Source organism: Scyliorhinus torazame, chromosome 1 (assembly GCF_047496885.1).
Source record: "Scyliorhinus torazame isolate Kashiwa2021f chromosome 1, sScyTor2.1, whole genome shotgun sequence".
Classification (NCBI taxonomy): domain Eukaryota; kingdom Metazoa; phylum Chordata; class Chondrichthyes; order Carcharhiniformes; family Scyliorhinidae; genus Scyliorhinus; species Scyliorhinus torazame.
This window is the reverse complement of record NC_092707.1, coordinates 76081799-76101589: the sequence shown is the minus strand read 5'-3', so window position 1 is coordinate 76101589 and position 19791 is coordinate 76081799. Positions and strand designations below refer to the sequence as shown.

The window sequence follows — 19791 nt, the reverse complement described above, 5'->3', positions numbered from 1 at the left end:
CGTATCAGCTGAGAATTCTGAATTCTCCCTCAGTGTACCCGAACAGGCGTCGGAATGTGGCGACGAGGGGCTTTTCACAGTAACTTCATTGCAGTGTTAATGTAAGCCTATTTGTGACAATAAAACATTTTAAATTTAATTTAAATTTAATTGTGATACAGACAGAATGTGTGGTTCCTTCCAGTCAATAATCCGAATATATTTGTGGAAATTGTGGCAATTTAAAAAATAAAGGGTTAGTTCTTATCACACACTTGCCCTGTATGCAGAAGCAAACTTGCAGTGAAATACACAGCGTGCCAGTATGGGGCCTGAATTTGCTGATTAGGCAAGATGAGCCTATCAGCAGGCAATACAGAACATCAGGTTTTGATTGGTGAACTCTCCTTTAGAGAGGGAAAACAGACATTGCGAGGTGGTGGAGACCGAGAGCAGTTCAGTCACGGATCGCCTGAATTGGTGCGAGGTTTCTGAAATTTCACCGAGGAAACAGCAGACAGGTTTGTGACATTCGGCTGGTAGGCAGCCGGAGGCAAAAGTGAGGTTTCCGACTAACTTCGGGGTGCAAGCCTTCAAAGCCTTCAGCGAGACAAGATGTTGTCGCTAGTCAATGGCCATCGAGGGGAGCAGCAGGGCGACTCTCGACCCTCGACCTCCAGGCCAGGGCTGAGGAAGGCAAAAGGACAGCTAATCAAAGGACAGCTAATCGGTGCCGTGAGGCAGCAGTGCTATCCACTGCGCCACCGTGCTGTCCTACAGATTGCAATATTTACAATCTTTACCGTCATGCTGACAACAGGTAGACTTGGATTTCAATTAGTCAATTGCATTACAGGCTTGTTGTTGTCATAAGTTAAAGGGCACTACAGTAATTAAACAATTACCGTGTGGGCAGCACGGTAGCACAAGGGATAGGGTGGAAGTGAGGGCTTAAGTGGGTCGGTGCAGACTCGATGGGCCGAATGGCCTCCTTCTGCACTGTATGTTCTGTGTTCTAATGTTTGTGGGTTTCTGCGCCTTGCATTGTGTGAGCTGAGGGTCAGGAGAGCATTTATGTAATTGAGGGTGGGGCTTGACATTACTGGAGCTGGGACTTGACATCATTGGGACGAGCCTGACATCATTGGGACAAGCTTGACATCATTGGGACAAGCTTGACATCATTGCAAGGGGCCGCCATGTCTGGGCGTGATGTAGGGACCCCTCAAAGAAGGAGCGCCGGCCCCCCAAATTGTAAGTCACCCTTTGCCCGAATGTTTGAAACGCAATGTCTCCATCATTCATCTCACTCTGCCTATCACACACACAAAGGTTAGATACTGATGAAGTTAAAGCCATAATTATAAAAATGGAAATTATAACTAAGTCTCTATGTCGATGCAGGGATGCTATCCTCTTTGTTGAGTTGATACTTTAGTTGGATTGAAGTTCTTTTAGAAATAAAGGATTCTCATGAAGCTATGAAGGTTCTTGTAGACAAACAGCCAGAATGGACTTGGAAGCTGGAACAAGGACTGTAACTTGGCTGCATTAGAAGACTTTTAGCATTGATGGTTCAGCTGTTTCAGATGATTCTGGTGTTTTGGATGTTTGCCAGATTTGCTTTGTTCAGGTTGTATTATACTGCAGTCCCTGAAAATTAGTTTGTCAACACTTCTGGACTCCAGACCCCCACAATGCAATGGCAGTTGACAATGGTTATTTACTCTTATCACTGTTCCAGCTCGAGCTCAAATATTCTCCCTTGTTCAATTTGGCACCGAGACCATCAGTCTAGAGATTTCATATTCCTCAAACACTGGTTCAGTCTTAAACATTGAGATGTTTAAACTTCACAAGTGGCTGGGAAGTATCTTTATTCAGGCCCATGTTTAACTAAATATTGGCCACAGGAACGAATACTGTTCACAGTTTAAATGCCCATAAGTCCCATGTTACGTTGCAGCCATCTTAACATGTTTTGCACCCACTTTCAAAAAGTATATTACAGTCCATAACATCCAATACCCTAATGTTTGTACTGAGCGTAACAAAGTATGTTGACAAAGGTAAATGTTTTGTTTAAAGTGGACTTAGATGGCCATTTGCAGGAAACCCATATACTAAATCAGACTTATTTCTAAATTGGAAAATTCTGTTTGCAATACTATGGTAGTCCTGTAAAGGCTTCATATTTGTAAATTATTAAGCAATTTGTTCTAAGTTGTGGCTTCTCAATGATTAATGTTAACGTACCTGACCTGCCTGGTGCAGGAGAACTGGCAGAGCACAGTGGTTCCCCCACATGCTGTGGAGTTTTAAATAGCAATTTATCCATCTTGTAATTAGCCCAATTGTCAGGCTTAGTTTGTAGTCCAACAGGGAATATGGTGAGTTGCCCATGGGGAATTGGGCTGGGGGGGGGAGGGGGTGACAGGGTAGAGAGGATGGTGGTGGACATTGGAAACCTTAGTAGTGAGGTAGGGGAGGGGGTTGATTGAGAATGGCTGGATGGGTTTCAATCGCAGGCGGTTTTCTAAACAGGCGCACTGGATCCATCAGGTAAGTGGAAAAGCATTTACTCCTGATCCAGCACTCCCTCACCTGGGGCACAAGAAACTCTGCTGTTAAAATTCTTACAGGGAATGGCAATAAAATACCTAGCCGTAATATAATATTTAAAGTGCCAATTCACTGCATTGGGAGTGGGTTGGTTGCCTTCCCATCCAACCCTTCAGCTTTGAACTGAAGGAAACAACAGCTCAAAACTTTTGAATAATCCATAGACAAGTGCATTCATACTGAAAATAAAGACAATTGAAAGCAAGGAAAATATTTAAAGCTTTCCCAAAACAAATCAGAATTATTTTCTTAGATACACATTGGGTTAATATAAGATCCATAGATATTTAAACAGATCATAATTGCCACTGGCTACAGCTCAGTAATGATACACTGCCATAATCAGTTTGGAGAATATCTGATAAGCTACTGGTTCTTGTCCAATGCAAAGCAACCATCTAGAAATCCTTCACTCCTATTACCAAGACAAAAGAAAATTATCATGTCAGAACTAATCGCATAATTTTGTAATATTTAGGATTTAATTAAGATGGGTTAATCATCAAGTAAAGTTTGTACTTTGGTGTTTACATTCCTATCAAGTCAGTAACCAAGTCTGCAGATAAACTCTAAAGAAAAACTGAGCCCCAATCACTTCTGGACAGATAATGTATTATTTCAAATTTTCTTGTGTTTTTGTACACAGCAGAACGTTCCAGGCCTGTGGCACCAGACGCAATCTGTTACACGCCCTCGCTGGGTGCAAACCAGACTCGCATATTTAAGTAAGTATTTAAATTAATTTAAGTATGCATTTCTGGGTGTTAGCCAGAGTCACCCGGCATTCACTGTTCCTGCTGAAGCAGCGTGAGACCAGTGGGAACCACTATTGCCTCCATCAACAGAGACCAGACATGATAATAATAATAATCTTTATTAGTGTCACAGGTGGGCTTCATTAACACTGCAATGAAGATACTGTTAAAATCCCCCAGTCGCCACAGTATGGCGCCAGTTTGGGAGAATTCAGAATGTCCAATTCACCTAACAAGCACGCCTTTCAGTACTTGTGGGAGGAAACCGGAGCACCTGGAGGAAACCCACCCAGACACGGGGAGAACGTGCAGACTCCACACAGTGACCTAAGCTGGGAATCAAACCCAGGTCTCTGGTGCTGTGAAGCAACAGTGCTAACCACTTGTGCTACAATGCCACTGGCGGGGGGAGGGGGGGGGGTGGAGGCCATTCGAGCCCTTGAGTGGTCGGGAACAGGACCTGGCACCCCAGCAGTGCCAACCTAGCAGGATGCCAAGGGGCACTGCCAAACGGTGGGGCCTGAGAGGGGGGCCCTCAGCTACCCCATAGTGGGATGGGTTAGGATACTGGACCAGAACCCCAAAGTATTATTTTAAATTTGGAAAACTGTGAGGAAAGGATACTTCACCCCAGGAGTGATGACTCTGACTAACAGGTATCCTTTATGGTAAAACAAATTCCAATTTAATCACAGAATTAATCACATTAACATCAAAGAAAATAGCTTTACAATTATAAGTTAAACAGTTCTTAAACACAAAGAAAAACTTAAATTTACTATCTATACCATGCTACTAGTTAGGACGGAAGATGTGTTGGGCATTTTGAAAAACTTGAGGATAGACTTGAGGGCCTGACGGGATATATCCAAGGATTCTATGGGAAGCAAGAGATGAAATTGCAGAGCCGTTGGCAATGATCTTTTCGTCCTCACTGTCAACAGGGGTGGTACCAGGGGATTGGAGAGTGGCGAATGTCGTGCCCCTGTTCAAAAAAGGGACTAGGGATAACCCTGGGAATTACAGGCCAGTTAGTCTTACTTCGGTGGTAGGCAAAGTAATGGAAAGGGTACTGAAGGATAGGATTTCTGAGCATCTGGAAAGACACTGCTTGATTAGGGATAGTCAGCACGGATTTGTGAGGGGTAGGTCTTGCCTTACAAGTCTTATTGAATTCTTTGAGGAGGTGACCAAGCATGTGGATGAAGGTAAAGCAGTGGGTGTAGTGTACATGGATTTTAGTAAGGCATTTGATGAGGTTCCCCATGGTAGGCTTATGCAGAAAGTAAGGAGGCATGGGATAGTGGGAAATTTGGTCATTTGGATAACGAACTGGCTAACCGATAGAAGTCAGAGAGTGGTGGTGGATGGCAAATATTCAGCCTGGATCCCAGTTACCAGTGGCGTACCGCAGGGATCAGTTCTGGGTCCTCTGCTGTTTGTGATTTTCATTAATGACTTGGATGAGGGAGTTGAAGGGTGGGTCAGTAAATTTGCAGATGATACGAAGATTGGTGGAGTTGTGGATAGTAAGGAGGGCTGTTGTCGGCTGCAAAGAGACATAGATAGGATGCAGAGCTGGGCTGAGAAGTGGCAGATGGAGTTTAACCCTGAAAAGTGTGAGGTTGTCCATTTTGGAAGGACAAATATGAATGCGGAATACAGGGTTAACGGTAGAGTTCTTGGCAATGTGGAGGAGCAGAGAGATCTTGGGGTCTATGTTCATACATCTTTGAAAGTTGCCACTCAAGTGGATAGAGCTGTGAAGAAGGCCTATGGTGTGCTCGCGTTCATTAACAGAGGGATTGAATTTAAGAGCCGTGAGGTGATGATGCAGCTATACAAAACTTTGGTAAGGCCACATTTGGAGTACTGTGTACAGTTCTGGTCACCTCATTTTAGGAAGGATGTGGAAGCTTTGGAAAAGGTGCAAAGAAGATTTACCAGGATGTTGCCTGGAATGGAGAGTAGGTCTTACGAGGAAAGGTTGAGGGTGCGAGGCCTTTTCTCATTAGAACAGAGAAGGATGAGGGGCGACTTGATAGAGGTTTATAAGATGATCAGGGGAATAGATAGAGTAGACAGTCGGAGACTTTTTCCCCGCGTGGAACAAACCATTACAAGGGGACATAAATTTAAGGTGAAAGGTGGAAGATATAGGAGGGATATCAGAGGTAGGTTCTTTACCCAGAGAGTAGTGGGGGCATGGAATGCACTGCCTGTGGAAGTAGTTGAGTCGGAAACATTAGGGACCTTCAAGCAGCTATTGGATAGGTACATGGATTACGGTAAAATGATATAGTGTAGATTTATTTGTTCTTAAGTGCAGCACGGTAGCATTGTGGATAGCACAATTGCTTCACAGCTCCAGGGTCCCAGGTTCGATTCCGGCTTGGGTCACTGTCTGTGCGGAGTCTGCACGTCCTCCCAGTGTCTGCTTGGGTTTCCTCCGGGTACTCCGGTTTGCTCCCACAGTCCAAAGATGTGCAGGTTAGGTGAATTGGCCAATGATAAATTGCCCTTAATGTCCAAAATTGCCCTTGGTGTTGGGTGGAGGTGTTGAGTTTGGGTAGGGTGCTCTTTCCACGAGCCGGTGCAGACTCAAAGGGCCGAATGGCCTCCTTCTGCACTGTAAATTCAATGATAATCTATGATTAATCTAGGACAAAGGTTCGACACAACATCGTGGGCCGAAGGGCCTGTTCTGTGCTGTATTTTCTATGTTCTATGTACTAAGCAACCCAATACAGTTCAAATGTCATTTATGAATAAAGTTAACAAACAGATTACTTGTTTAGTTGTGTAGAGACCTTTGGAGAGAGAGAGACCCCTTCAAGAGCAAAACCAGTACACTTTTGCTCAACCTAGCAGCATTTGGCAAAACTGCTGTTCAGCTTAAAATCCTTCTGTCTTGTCAGGCTCAAATCGTACAGCAAACTGCAAAACTACAGACAGACCTGGCTCCACCCATTTATTACATCATATGTAACCCATTAAGATATCATATGACCTGCTAAGCGAGAACTAAATGCATCCCTCATAAATTATCAACTCTCCAGGGAATCTCCAGCAATCATAACACTAGTCCTCGATATGTAAACAAGTAAATAGTAAGAATCAATCAACCTCAACTTATAAGACTTCTTAATTACAGTAGACACAGTTTGGATACCTTAATCTAGGTTTCTTTAATAACATTGCTGCAACCTTAACCCAGGTTTTTAATAACATTATTGTCATAAATGTAAAATATAACAGGCGAGATTCAGCGACCCCGTTGCGCCTGGAGTGAGCCAAAATCGGCCAGCGCGCTAGGCGCCGGGCTGATCAAGAGTCACCCAACATGTTCTGCCCAGCGCTGGGCGAGATCCAGATCTGCATATTTAAATTCGCCTAATCGCTAATTTAAATACCCGGATGCCAGATTCACCTGGCGCTCGGGAATTAACGTCTGGGCCTGAGACATTTCTAGGGCACCTTTTAGTACTGGTCCACACAAACATGGACCAGATGGAACAGAATCTCGGGGTGGGTGGTCAAGGACAGTGCAAGGTGGCACCTTGGCAATCCTGGCACTGCCAGCCCAGCACCCTGGCAGTGCCACTCTGGGACTAAGAGTACCTAGGTGACACTGCCAGGGTGCCAAGTTGGAAGAGGTTTCTAGAAAGTGGTGGTAGTAGGGGGGTGGGGCGGAAGAAGAGGCCTGAAAGGGTGGGGGGGGGTGGTGGGGGAAAAGATCTGGGTTGCTGATCAAAATAGCACCCCGATCTGCAAACAGCTGTTCCTGTTGGCGATATCAGCTCGCCAGCAGGAAATCTCTTGCGGCCTCGGCGGCAGAAACTCCCCAAGGCCAAAAAAAACATCAAAGTGGCGTTGAATAGCAGGGTGACTCTCAGTGCTGCAGCTAGCGAGAATCACCCTGCCAAACTCACCCGAAAGCAAACTTAATTTTAAGTCCATTGAATAACGCCCAATATATAAACATTCCTACAGTCATACAGGCGTCAGTCACATATGAGTGGGTTGCCTGATAACTGTGCGTTGCGGGAGGGGGTCTTTGCCAATGAGTGGGAGCTGTAGGGCTGTCTTGAGATTGGAGTATCCTTTAAAAATGGTGCCCCAATCTCGAAGGAGCCGACCTGGCCAATGTCTTTAGGTCAATGACACTTGGAAATCTGAAGAGGAGGAGGAGGTTCAAAACTAATTTGTTCAGTTTTAAGGAGACTGGGAAGCTGGGGAATGGTCAGGGTACTAGTGTTCAAAGGGGAGGGATCCGAGCCTCAGAGTTCTGGAATCGATTGAGTTTACATAGCGTGAAGGCTTGTCAGAAAATATATCCTGAATGAGTGATGCATGAAAGAAATATTCCAGCAGGTGACTAGTGAAGTAATCGTTCAGGTGATAAATAATTTGGAAGTAAAGTGGAAGGCAGCGATCTTGGGTGCATCGACAATGTTGGGAGAGGGATCAGCTCAGGGTCAAACACAATATGAGCTAAGTTTTGGTTTTGATGTGTTGATCATAGGTAAAGAATGTTCAGCACATGTATTTAAGTCTGCTGCAAGATTGGAAGAGGAATCTGGACATCATCATTGTCCCCTGGAACAGGAAGTGGAAACCCACTCTGGCCCAGCTGCATGCACAGTGCCTCTAACATCATTGTTGTGCGCCTGGTAAATGCTCCCCCCACACTTACTCGTCTTGCTCGCTGCTCCATTCATCACTTTGCTCCCCCTTGCAACTCCTCTCACACTTTGCTCGCCACCCCACTCCTACCCAGTGAAAACTGCAATCCTCAATCATGGTGAAAAACACATTTTATTGATGCTTCACTTGTTTATGTATCTACATTGCTCAATACTATGGATGCTCCTATTCTTTGATGCAGGCAGCTACTGGTGGCTAGCAGTGACGGCACATATACTGCAGCTGCAGATTCAGTACTTGTGACCCTGCAGTTGCAGTGGCAGCAGTCACAGCCGCAGCCTTTATTTAACTACTTGAGTTCATGAGCCACTGTCAGTATCACTGGCAGCAAATGTCAGGCACACTTCTCAAGCTTATCAATGATACAGAAACAAAGAAAAAGTCAGAAATAAAAACAGAAAATGCGGGAAATACTCAGCAGATCAGATAGCATTCGTGGGGAGAGAAACCAAGTTAATGGGCTGGATTTGCACGACCAAGACCAATAGCTCAAGGCAGGGAGACCAGGGCAGTGGCTGGATAGTCAGACGCCCTGACTCCAGAAGTGGGTTCGAGGCTGCCAAGAGGGGCAGACAAATGTTGAGGTCTGTTGGTTTGAAGGCCTGGCTCAGTTCTCTGTGTTGTTCTAGAATCATAGAATTTACAGTGCAGAAGGAGGCCATTCGGCTCATCAAGTCTGCACCGGCCCTCGGAAAGAGCACCCTACTCAAGCCCACGCTGCCACCCTATCCCCGTAACCCACCAAACCTTTTTGGACACAAAGGGCAATTTATCATGGTCAATCCACCTAACCTTCACATCTTTGGACTATGGGAGGAAACCGGAGCTCCCGGAGGAAACCCACGCAGACCTGGGGAAAGCATGCAGACTCCACACAGACAGTGGTCCAAGCCGGGAATCGAACCTGGGGACCCTGGAATTGTGAAACTGTGTGAACCACTGTGCTACCGTGCTGTTAGGCCCTCAGGTTCTTACCCTCGCTCCGCCTCACTCACCCACCATGCCCTGTCATGCTCCCATGTCACCGTCATGCCAACTCGTGCTCCTATGCAGCCCCTTGCACCTTCTATCACCACTTACCCAGGATCTACCGTGGGCAGACCTGTGCAGCCATGCAGAGATGAAAAAAATCAACTTTGAACAATCAAATACAGCTTGCACTCGGACACGTTTGATAGTCAAAAATAAACTCAGATTCATGAAACCCATTCAAATCTGAAGTGGGCCATATCAAAGTTAGCTAATTGTTTTTGGAAAAAAAAATTCCAATTAAGGGGCAACTTAGGTGGTCAATCCACCTACCCTGCACATCTTGGGTTGTGGGGGTGAGGCCCACTCAGACACGGGGAGAATGTGCAAACTCCACACGGACAGTGACCTGCGGCTGGGATCAAAGCCAGGACCTCAGCACTGTGAGGCAGCAGTGCTAACCACTGCACCACCGTGCAGTTTCCAAGGACAGCTAATTGTTTAATAGTCTCTTTACACTCTCAAACAAACTGTGAATTCGGAGATATGCGCTTCTGTAGCTTTGTAAACTCAACCACACATCCATAATGACATAACAACAGTCCATTGAAACTGTGCAACAGTTGGTTAATTATATCATGTACCCCTGAGTGTATAATAATAATAATAATAATAATAGCTTATTGTCAGAAGTAGGTTTCATTGAAGTTACTGTGAAAAGTCCCTAGTCGCCACATTCCGGCGCCTGTTCGGGGAGGCCGGTACGGGAATTGAACCAGCGCTGCTGGCCTTGTTCTGCATTACAAGCCAGCTGTTTAGCCCACTGTGCTAAAGCAGCCTCTATTGTGGGAGAATAGTCCCTTTAGAATGTTGAAATGAGTAGATGTGTTTGGAGGTGGCATCACGCTGGAAGTGATCCATTGAATATGGAGACTAATGAAGTGGAGGGTGAGGGCAAGGGAAATCCTGGAAGAGAGGGGTTGATGTGAGCGCAGAAGTGCACTAAATGGAACATACATAGTTCAGTGCCCTATCATAGTGGGGCAGGGTGCAGAAATCTTTAGTAGTGGAAAAAGAAGACATATTGGAAGTGGTGGGAAGAAAGTTCCATCATCCTAACAAATGTAATGGGGATTAGGAAACTGGGAGAATGAAAGCAAGGCTTGAGGCACTGTAGTTAACCTAGCTGCATGAGTTTGTGGACTTAGAATGAATATTGGTTGGTGGCCTATTTCCGAAAATGAAAACAGAGAACTCAAGGAGAGAAGAGTAAAGTCAGGGATAGACTGTGTGAAGGCAAGAGAAAAGTGAAAATTGGAAGCAAGGTCAATTACATTTTCCAGTTAAGAGCGAGAGCAGAAAACAGCAGTCTTCAATTTACCTGAAAAAGAAAACTTCAGTACCTTTTTGTCCATGAATGTGAGGAAACGTATGTAAAAATGCTGCATTTTGCCAAGTAGAAATTTGTGTGTATAATTCTGCTAACGTTTACAGACACTTTTCTAAAGGCAAAAATGTATACTGGAACCTTTGTACGCCGGTCTTTTCACCACCCTCATATTTAGTACCTGGGTTTGAATCCAGCTTACCACTGGTAGAATTGAAGTAACCTACCTCTAAAGGGTAAATCAAAATGATTACATACCTTCAATCCAATCTCTCAAACACATGAGCCCACAGCGCAATTTCTGGAACATGCCCTCAAGCAATGATGCACTGCTGATGTAGGACAGACATTGTTTCAGCAGGGTCGATGGAGGCTCAGTTTAAGTGACACAGAAGTGTTAGATTCTAATAAATGGCCAAAGTAGAAGTGTGTCCCATACCCCACTAATGGCACTTTTCACCTTGGATAAAATGTTATTGCACTTGCTTATATGCAAAGCCTATTAACAACCTATGAAAGATTCTGTGCCCTACAGATAGTTTTCATTAAATAAAAACTCTTTGAAGTCGTGTAAGATTAAACGGCTTTGATATGTTTTGGAATAAAATTATCACACCTGTCAAAGCCAGGTGTCAACGAAGACACAAAATAAATGACAATTTATCTAATACGACCTTGCTTGACACGCATCTCTTGCCAGTTGTGACAGCTTATTTCTAAATCAAAAATGTGCAGTTTAATCACATACTACTGCTTATAATGAAAGTCATACCCACCCTGACAATATCTTCTTATTGTGTCCTATGTTTATTAAATTTACCAGTCAGTGTAATTAAAATTCTGACAGGTGACAAACATAAGCAAAATAGAGAATTACTTGCCACCACTCATGAAATTTTATCGAGTCACTTGCCAAGTGTTCAACCTTTCTGTTAATTACAGAGTAGAATCACACAGTACAGAAAGAGGCCATTCAGCTCATTGCTCACAATAAGTGAATTGGACAATGCACATCCAAAATCCCGTTCTATGTATGCACATTGTATTCATCTAGAGATCAAATGGGTAGGGCAGGGTTTCTCAAAGTCACGATATGCATGTGGGCCATAGGCAGGTATGAAGAGGATCGCGGAGCAATCGGTGGTGGCGTCTCCGATTGAGGGAGAAGTGCCCAACGGCTGCTACCAGTACTTTTATTGGGATTCGCAGCCACTGCCGCCTTTTAAGAAAGATGGAAATGTGGTTGAGTGCAGTCTTCCAGCCAGAAGTGGCAGCAGTGAGCAGATCACCTGCTCTGCACATACACTTGACACCAAGCGTCCTGGATGTACGTGCTTTTGGCGCCAAATTACAGGGGAGAGCTTCTTCCATTTTCTAGCTGCTGGTAAGCAAGGCTGTGAAGGCGAATCATTTTCTCTTTTTTTTTTTAAAACGTATTTTATAACAAACATGTATCAAAGCAGGTTACAGCAAATAAACACCCCGGGAAACATATTTCCCAACAATCAACTATACAGTCTGTACAGATTTTTCCCTTTTTCACCCTCCCCCATCACCCACCCCCCTGTGACGAATAGCTCCTCAAACATGGTCACAAACATCCCCCACCTTTTCTCAAACTCCCCTGCTGAGCCCCTCAACTCATACTTTATCTTCTCTAACCTCAGGAAGTCATATAGGTCACCCAACCATGCCGCTACCCCCGGTGGAGATGCCAACCGCCTCTCCAGTGAAATTCACCACCGTGCAATCAGAGGCGAAGGCCACGACATCGGCCTTCCTTCTCCCAATGAGCTCCGGCTTCTCTGAAACCCCAAATATATCCACCAAAGGGTCCGGATCCACCACTCCTCCATTATCCTGGCTAGGACCGCGTAAACTCCCGTCCAGAATCTTCCCAATTTTTCGCAACCCCCACACCTCTCACACTCATCTGCTACCCCCTGAAAGAATCCACTCATTCTTGCCCGAGTCATATGCACCCTGTGCACCACCTTAAACTGTATCAGGCTCATCCTTGGCACAGCAGGATGTCCCGTTTGCCCTTCGCAGTGGCTCTCTCCATACTCTCCAATTGATCTCCATTCCCAACTCTACTTCCCATTTCGCCTTGATCTTCACCACCCGCTCACCTCCTGTTCCCCAGCCACTTATATATATCCCAAATTATTCCCTCCCCATCCACATCCGGAGGCAGCAGTCGCTCCAGCAGGGTGTATCCCGGCAACCTAGGGAACCACCTCCAGACCTTTTGTGCAAAGTCCCTAACCTGCAGATACCTGAACTCACTACCCTTCAGCAACTCTACCCTCTACCTTAGATCCTCCAGACTGGCGAACCCTTCCTCCAAATAGAAATCCCTCACCTTGACCAGCCCCACTTCCCTCCACCACCTATATGCACTATCCATCCTCCCCGGCTCAAATCCATGATTCTCGCACAGCGGCGTTAGCACCAACATCCCTTCCACCCTGGAATGCCTCCTCAGCTGATTCCATATCTTCACCGTGGACTGCACTACTGGGCTCCCTGAATATCTACTCGGAGCCATTGGCAATGCTGCTGTCACCATAGCCCTCAAACTAGATCCCTTACAAGATTCCTCCTCCATCCGAATCCACTCTACCCTTTCTCCTTCCCACCACCGCCGCATCTTGTCCACATTCGGCGCCCAATTTAACGAAGCAAGATCGGCAAAGTCTAATCCCCTGCTGCCTCTCCCTCTGTAGCAGGGTCCTCCCACCCTCGGCACCTTCCCCGCCCACACGAAGTCCGAGATGATCGTGTCCACTTTACGAGAAAAGGACTTTGGAATAAAGATCGGGAGAGCTTGAAAGATAAGCAAGAACCTCAGCAGAATATTCATTTTCACCACTTGGACCCTCCCCGCCAACGTTAAGTACAGTGTATCCCACCTCCTGAGATCCTCCCTGCCCTCCTCCACCAGCTTCGTTAAGTTCCCCTGTCCATTCCCTCGCTACCTGGATCCCCAAATACCTAAACCTATCCCTCGCTACTGTAAATATCATCCCCCCTAAATTAGCCCGCTGTGCCAGCTCATTCACTGGGAATACCTTGCTTTTCCCTACATTCAGTTTGTACCCCAAATCTCCCCAACAAGACCATAATCCTTCCCATACTCTCCAATGGATCCTAAACATACAGCAAGAGGTCATCGACATAGAGCGATACTCGATGTTCCCTCTGTCCCCTCATTATCCCCCACCACTCTGCCAACCCCCTGAGAGCCATCGCCAATGGCTCTGCGGCCAGCGCAAACAGCAGCGGCGAGAGCGGGCACCCCTGCCTCATACCCCTGTGTAAGTCAAAGCTTCGGGAGCTCATATCATTTGTCCTCACCCTCGCCCTTGGTGCCACATACAGCAACCGCACCCATGCCACAAATCTTGGCCCAAACCCAAACCTTCCCAAAACTTTGAACAAGTACCGCCACTCCACCCAATCAAATGCCTTCTCCGCATCCATTGACACCACCACCTTCGGTACCATCGGATTCATCACCACATTCAACAACCGTCTTATATTACTTGAGAGCTGCCTGCCCTTCACGAAGCCTGTTTGATCTTCTGCAACCATCCCCGGGACACAGTCCTCCATCCTCCCTGTCAACAACTTAGCCAATACTTTCACATCCGTGTTCAATAGTAATATGGGTCTATACGATCCACATTCCACTGGATCCTTCCCTTTTTGGGGGATTAGTGTGGTTACTGCTGCATCATCGTGTCCAGAAACTCCACCTTCTCCAGTGCTTCATTAAATGCCCCCAACAGATGTGGTGCCAGGTCCGCCGCAAATTCCTTATAAAATTCCGCCGGATACCCATCCGGCCCAGGGGCCTTCCCCGACTTTATACCCCTGATACTATCCAGCACCTCCCTCAGCCCCAGGGGCTCTCCAATGCCTGCTTCTTTGCTTCCTCCACCTGGGGGAATTCCAGCTCATCCAGAAACCGCCCCATGTCCCCCTTTCGCCCTCGGATCCGGCTAATAAAGTCCCTGGTAATACTCTCTAAATGCCTCATTTATCTTCCCTGGCTCCGACACCACATCCCCAGCCCCAGTCCGTATCTTCAATATTTCCTTGGATGTAGCCTGCTTCCGCATCTGGTGCGCCAGCATGCGGCTCACCTTCTCTCCATAAAGGCGAATCATTGTCTTACAAGTAAGAGACAGCCAGAGACACAAATAGGTAGTGTACCTACTGACCAGGATCTCACAACTAAATCTGCTAGAGTGAGCTGTTCAGGAGAGTCCAGGGCCAGACAAAGCAATGCTAGTGTTAGCTCTGTACAAAGCTCCAGGGCCTCTGGTAAACAGCCTACAAAGAAGAAACTTAACTCAGGTCAAAGCTGTATAAAGATGTTTTTTTGAGGTATCGTTTGTCAATTGTGCCAAGGCAAATAAGGAAGTGAAGCACATGTGTGTTATATGCAGGGAAGTACTGGCAAATGAGAGAAGTTTCAGACTTTGAAAGAGGAGTGGTGGGTGAAAAATTCCGTTTGAAGTTAAAACCCTAAAGTCAGTTATTAACTTACAGCCGACTCTAAATGAAAACGCTATGCTGCTGTATCTGACCTCTGATGGCACATTAAAAACACTCAAAAGCCCATGAGGATTTTGTGAGGCAACAGGTCAGGTCAGGGAATTCCCACTGCTCCCGACACAAGAAATTCAGCATTCTGGAGAGCATCTCCAAGGAGTATTCAATGCTGAGTAAAACAAGCATTTTGTTTCTATTGCCCTTCACGCTGACCTACATTTGTGAGTTTGGATTTTCCGTTCTCACAAAGATGAAGACGGCACAAAGTAACTGGCTGAAGTCTGCACCTGAAATGCCCATTCCCCTCTCCTCCTGTGAACCTGATTGGACTGAGATTGTGAGGACCAAGCAGGCTCCCCTTTCGCATTAAAGGTAAGCAAATGTAGCGAGTGTTGCAAAGGTCGGCTGGCGTGTGCCCGAAGGTCGGCTGGTTGAAAAAGTGGGTTTCGGGAGAAAAGTTTGGAAAACACTGTTGTAGATTATTTCACTACAATCAACCAGATTACAATCATTAAAAATGGTCTGAAATCTTACATTTTTTTTTTGAAAATCTTCCACTAAATTAAAAAAGCTGAAATTTTCCTGAATTGGTCCTAATGTGTCTTGTAGATTCCCTTTATGTGGGTGTTAGAGAGAAAGCAGGGTGGGTGGTTAGCTCAGTTAGCTAGGTGGTTGGTACGTGGTTCAGAATATCACCAACAATGCAAGTTCTATTCCGATTCCAGCTGAGGTAACTTGGGACCTACCTCCTGATCCTGCCCCTGAGAGTGGCAGGCAAGGCAAACTATCATTGGCAAAAACTGTCAAGAAAGAACTGAGATTACCAAGGGCTTTTTCAAGAGAGTAGGTAGGAGTATTATGGGGTTTGTGTGGGCGAACAAGACCCCGAGGGTAAGGAGAGGGTTCCTGGAACGCAGTAGGGACCGAGGAGGGCTGGCGCTGCCAAACCTAGGGAGCTACTACTGGGCAGCAAACGTGGCGATGATCCGTAAGTGGGTTATGGAGGGAGAGGGGGCGGCATGGAAGAGGATGGAGATGGCGTCCTGCAAAGGAACGAGCTTGGGGGCGCTGGTGACAGCACCGCTGCCGCTCTCGCCATCAAAGTACACCACGAGCCCGGTGGTGGCGGCAACGTTAAGGATCTGGGGCCAGTGGAGACGGCACAGGGGTGCAGTGGGAGCCTCGGTGTGGTCCCCGATCAGGGGTAACCACCGGTTTGTCCTGGGGAAGATGGACGGGGGGGTTCCAGGGCTGGCATCGGGCGGGGATTAGAAGAATGGGGGACCTGTTCATCGACGGGACATTTGCGAGCCTAGGGGCACTGGAGGAGAAGTTTGAGCTACCCCCGGGAAATGCATTCAGATATATGCAGGTGAGGGCTTTTGTGAGGCGACAGGTCAGGGAATTCCCGCTGCTCCCGACACAAGAAATTCAAGACAGGGTGATCTCGGGTGTATGGGTCGGGGAGGGAAAGGTTTTGGTAATACACCAAGAGTTGAAAGAAGAGGGGGAAGCGCTAGCAGAAGAGTTGAAGGGTAAATGGGAGGAGGAGCTGGGGGAGGAGATTGAGGAAGGTTTGTGAGCTGACGCCCTGGGTAGGGTTAATTCCTCCTCCTCATGTGCCAGGCTTAGCCTGATACAATTTAAGGTGGTTCACAGAGCGCACCTGACGGGGGCGAGGTTGAGTAGGTTCTTTGGGGTGGAGGACAGATGCGGAAGATGTTCAAGGAGCCCGGCGAACCATGTCCACATGTTCTGGACATGTCCGGCACTGGAGGGGTTCTGGAGAGGAGCGGCGGGAGCAATATCTCAGGTGGTGAAAGTCCGGGTCAAGCCAAGCTGGGGGCTAGCAATATTTGGAGCAGTGGATGAGCCGGGAGTGCAGGAGGCGAAAGAGGCCGGCATTCTGGCCTTTGCGTCCCTGGTAGCCCGGCGAAGGATCTTGCTAATGTGGAAGGAGGCGAAGCCCCCTAGCGTGGAGGCCTGGACAAACGACATGGCTGGGTTCATAAAGTTGGAGAGGATTAAGTTTGCCTTAAGGGGGTCAGCGCAGGGGTTCTACAGGCGGTGGCAACCGTTCCTAGACTACCTCGCGGAGTGTTGGAGGAAGGTCGGTCAGCAGCAGCAGCAACCCTGTGGGGGGGGGGGGGGGGGAAACGAGGAATTGTTTGAGGGGACGGATGAGCGGGGGATAGCATGGAGGGTGGGGGAAACTGGCACGAATGGGCGAGAGCCAGTGTATAAAGCTATGTAAATATTTCATCTTACCATGTATATATCTTGCTCAGGGTGATTTTGTGTTATTTTGTTACCGGGGGTGGGGGGGGGGGGGGTTTATTGTTTGTAAGGGGAAAAAATTGTTTTGTTAAAAAACTTTAATAAATATATTTTTTTTTAAAAAAGAAAGAACTGAGGATGAAGCATCAGCAGACAATCAGTCAAGATCAGCCTTTGGACAGAGCATGTATAACATGAAACAGAAAGTGGTATTAGCCTATGGGTAATAACAACATTGGTTTATGCCAATAGGATGGACACCTCCCCAGCCACAATGCAGTTAGCTTGCTGATTTAAAGGGACTTTGTTTGGCATTACCCATTTAAAGGGAACAGTCAGCTCAGCACCTTCAGTGATATACTGAAAAATAGAATTAATAAAATGTATTACTGCACCTAATAAATTTATATAATACTAGGTAAATCATAGTTGCTAGAGTATACTTCTGGGATTGAAAGATAAAGAGTTACTGGTTGGAAGAATCTGTTGAAAATAATCAAGATATTAAAAAATAATTAAAAGGCTATAAACAGAAATCAATATCAATAAAAGAGAGGGTAATTAGTGGAACATATTGAATTTTTAGACAACCCATAGGTAACATTCTGCTCAGAAAGTTTTACAATGAATATTAGATACCTGCACTCAGCTGGAAGCAATTTCATTTTAAACCTACAATAATGTCATATTTGTTAATCTCATTGTGTGGATGCCAACATATATCAAGTGGCAGCTTGACAGTAGTAACAGAAAGTGACTAAGATAATTACCTTACACAGAACATAAAATTGAGATCGGAGATTTATCAAGCACAATTATAAATACCAGGCACCAATCCCAAAACCGAATTGCCATCATAGAGATTCAGATAGCAGCTACCTAACTGCTCAAAGTGCATTTTTGTAGCTTTTGACAATATCTATTTTACTTAAATTGCTGTCTTCTAATCAATACCCGTTTCCATAATGATATCCATATGGGATGTGCAACAGCAAACTACTGAATACATAATTTATCCCATTAGTGAGTTCATTAGGTCTATGAACGTGATAAATTCAACATTCAGCTGCCAACTATTCAGTATTGTTTATGCAATAAATAAGATACAAAATATAACAACATTAAAATTTCATTACAGGATTATATTTTCGCCTGGGATACCCGAGCATGGTATATGCTTTCGAGGTATCTTAGTTGAGGCAAAGAGTGACACTTTCAAAACTATAATGCAGAATACACACAATAAGTAAAATTACAATTAAGGCTTCCCCAGCACTTTTAGTGCATATTAAGGAAGTCAATTTTGAGAAAGCCCAGGTATATCTGCAAGTTGTAATGTTATAAATTTATGAATGAAATGAATATGTTAGCAAGTTATAGCACTACTGGTTATCCTTCATATATATATGGGGAGAGCCCATCATGCACATGGTAAAAAAGATAAAAAGAAATTGCTTGAAATACACTTCAGGTCTGGCGCCTCTGTGGAGAGAGAAACAGAATTAACGTTTAAATGCATTTTTGTTTTATTCCGTCATGTACCTGACTACTTGAAAAAAAACATACAATCCTTTTAAACTATCTAGTGTAGGCTAAAACTGCAAATTAATTTATTCCAAGAAAGTCACATCAAATCAAAATAAGCAAAGTCAGAACAGCATATAACTATTTGCTTCCTGAACTGGAAATAGCAATTATTATAATCCCGGACCAGAGCCCAACTGTTACTAAGATACTGGAGAGAAACCCCAATATTTTATTTAATTTGTAAGATTGTGAGGTAAGGATACTTCGCTCCAGGAGTTATTACATGCACAAAGAGGGATATGGTATATTCTAACTAACTTTATTATCACAGTATTAAATGAACCATAACATCATAAAATAAAGTTGCTTACAATTCCCAATTAAATAATGCTCAACAATAAAATGAAACCTTTTTTAACCCCTGACTGCTATCTTTTCATCTCCATTCAATCAAAACCCATCTCAGGTCAAAATCCAATTTTAAACACAGTTTTTAAAAAATATATATTTTATTGAAATTTTTTTCCCCTGAGCAACATTTTTCCCGCTTACAAAACAAGCGAAACGATAACAATAACAAAACAGAAATTTTTTAACTTTTTAACAATAATGATGATAATAATAATATACAAGTAACAAAACCTCGTACTCTATTGACCTATACTCAACTAAGCCTCCTCCCCCCCCTCCCCCCTGGGTTGCTGCTGCTGGTCATCCGTCTTCCCTCTAACATTCCCCTAGGTAGTCGAGAAATGACTGCCACCGCCTGGTGAACCCTTGAGCCGATCCTCTCAGGGCAAACTTTATCTGCTCCAGTCTAATAAACCCCGCCATATTGTTTACCCAGGCCTCCAGTCCGGGGGGGTTTCGCCTCCTTCCACATGAGTAGGATCCTGCGGGGGGGGGGGGGGGGGGGGGGGGGATCCTGCGGGGGGGGGGGATCCTGCCGGGGGGGGATCCTGCGGGGGGGGGGGGATCCTGCGGGGGGGGGGATCCTGCGGGGGG

General features: G+C 45.6%; 1 protein-coding gene and 1 long non-coding RNA gene across 6 annotated transcripts in view; one reads left to right on the top strand and one right to left on the bottom strand.

Annotated features, from left to right (window-relative positions):
• fbxw8 (F-box and WD repeat domain containing 8) overlaps nucleotides 1–19791 on the bottom strand; it is a 301601-nt gene that overhangs the window by 119686 nt on the left and 162124 nt on the right. The window lies entirely within an intron of this gene.
• Nucleotides 1–19791, top strand: part of LOC140408884 (uncharacterized) — a 315648-nt gene that overhangs the window by 147583 nt on the left and 148274 nt on the right. Inside the window, exons 2-3 of one of the 2 annotated variants that reach the window (XR_011940232.1) lie at nucleotides 3248–3326; nucleotides 15209–15354. This is a non-coding gene — a long non-coding RNA (uncharacterized lncRNA). The remainder of the gene's footprint in view (nucleotides 1–3247; nucleotides 3327–15208; nucleotides 15355–19791) is intronic. The other variant, XR_011940231.1, reaches the window with a different exon arrangement.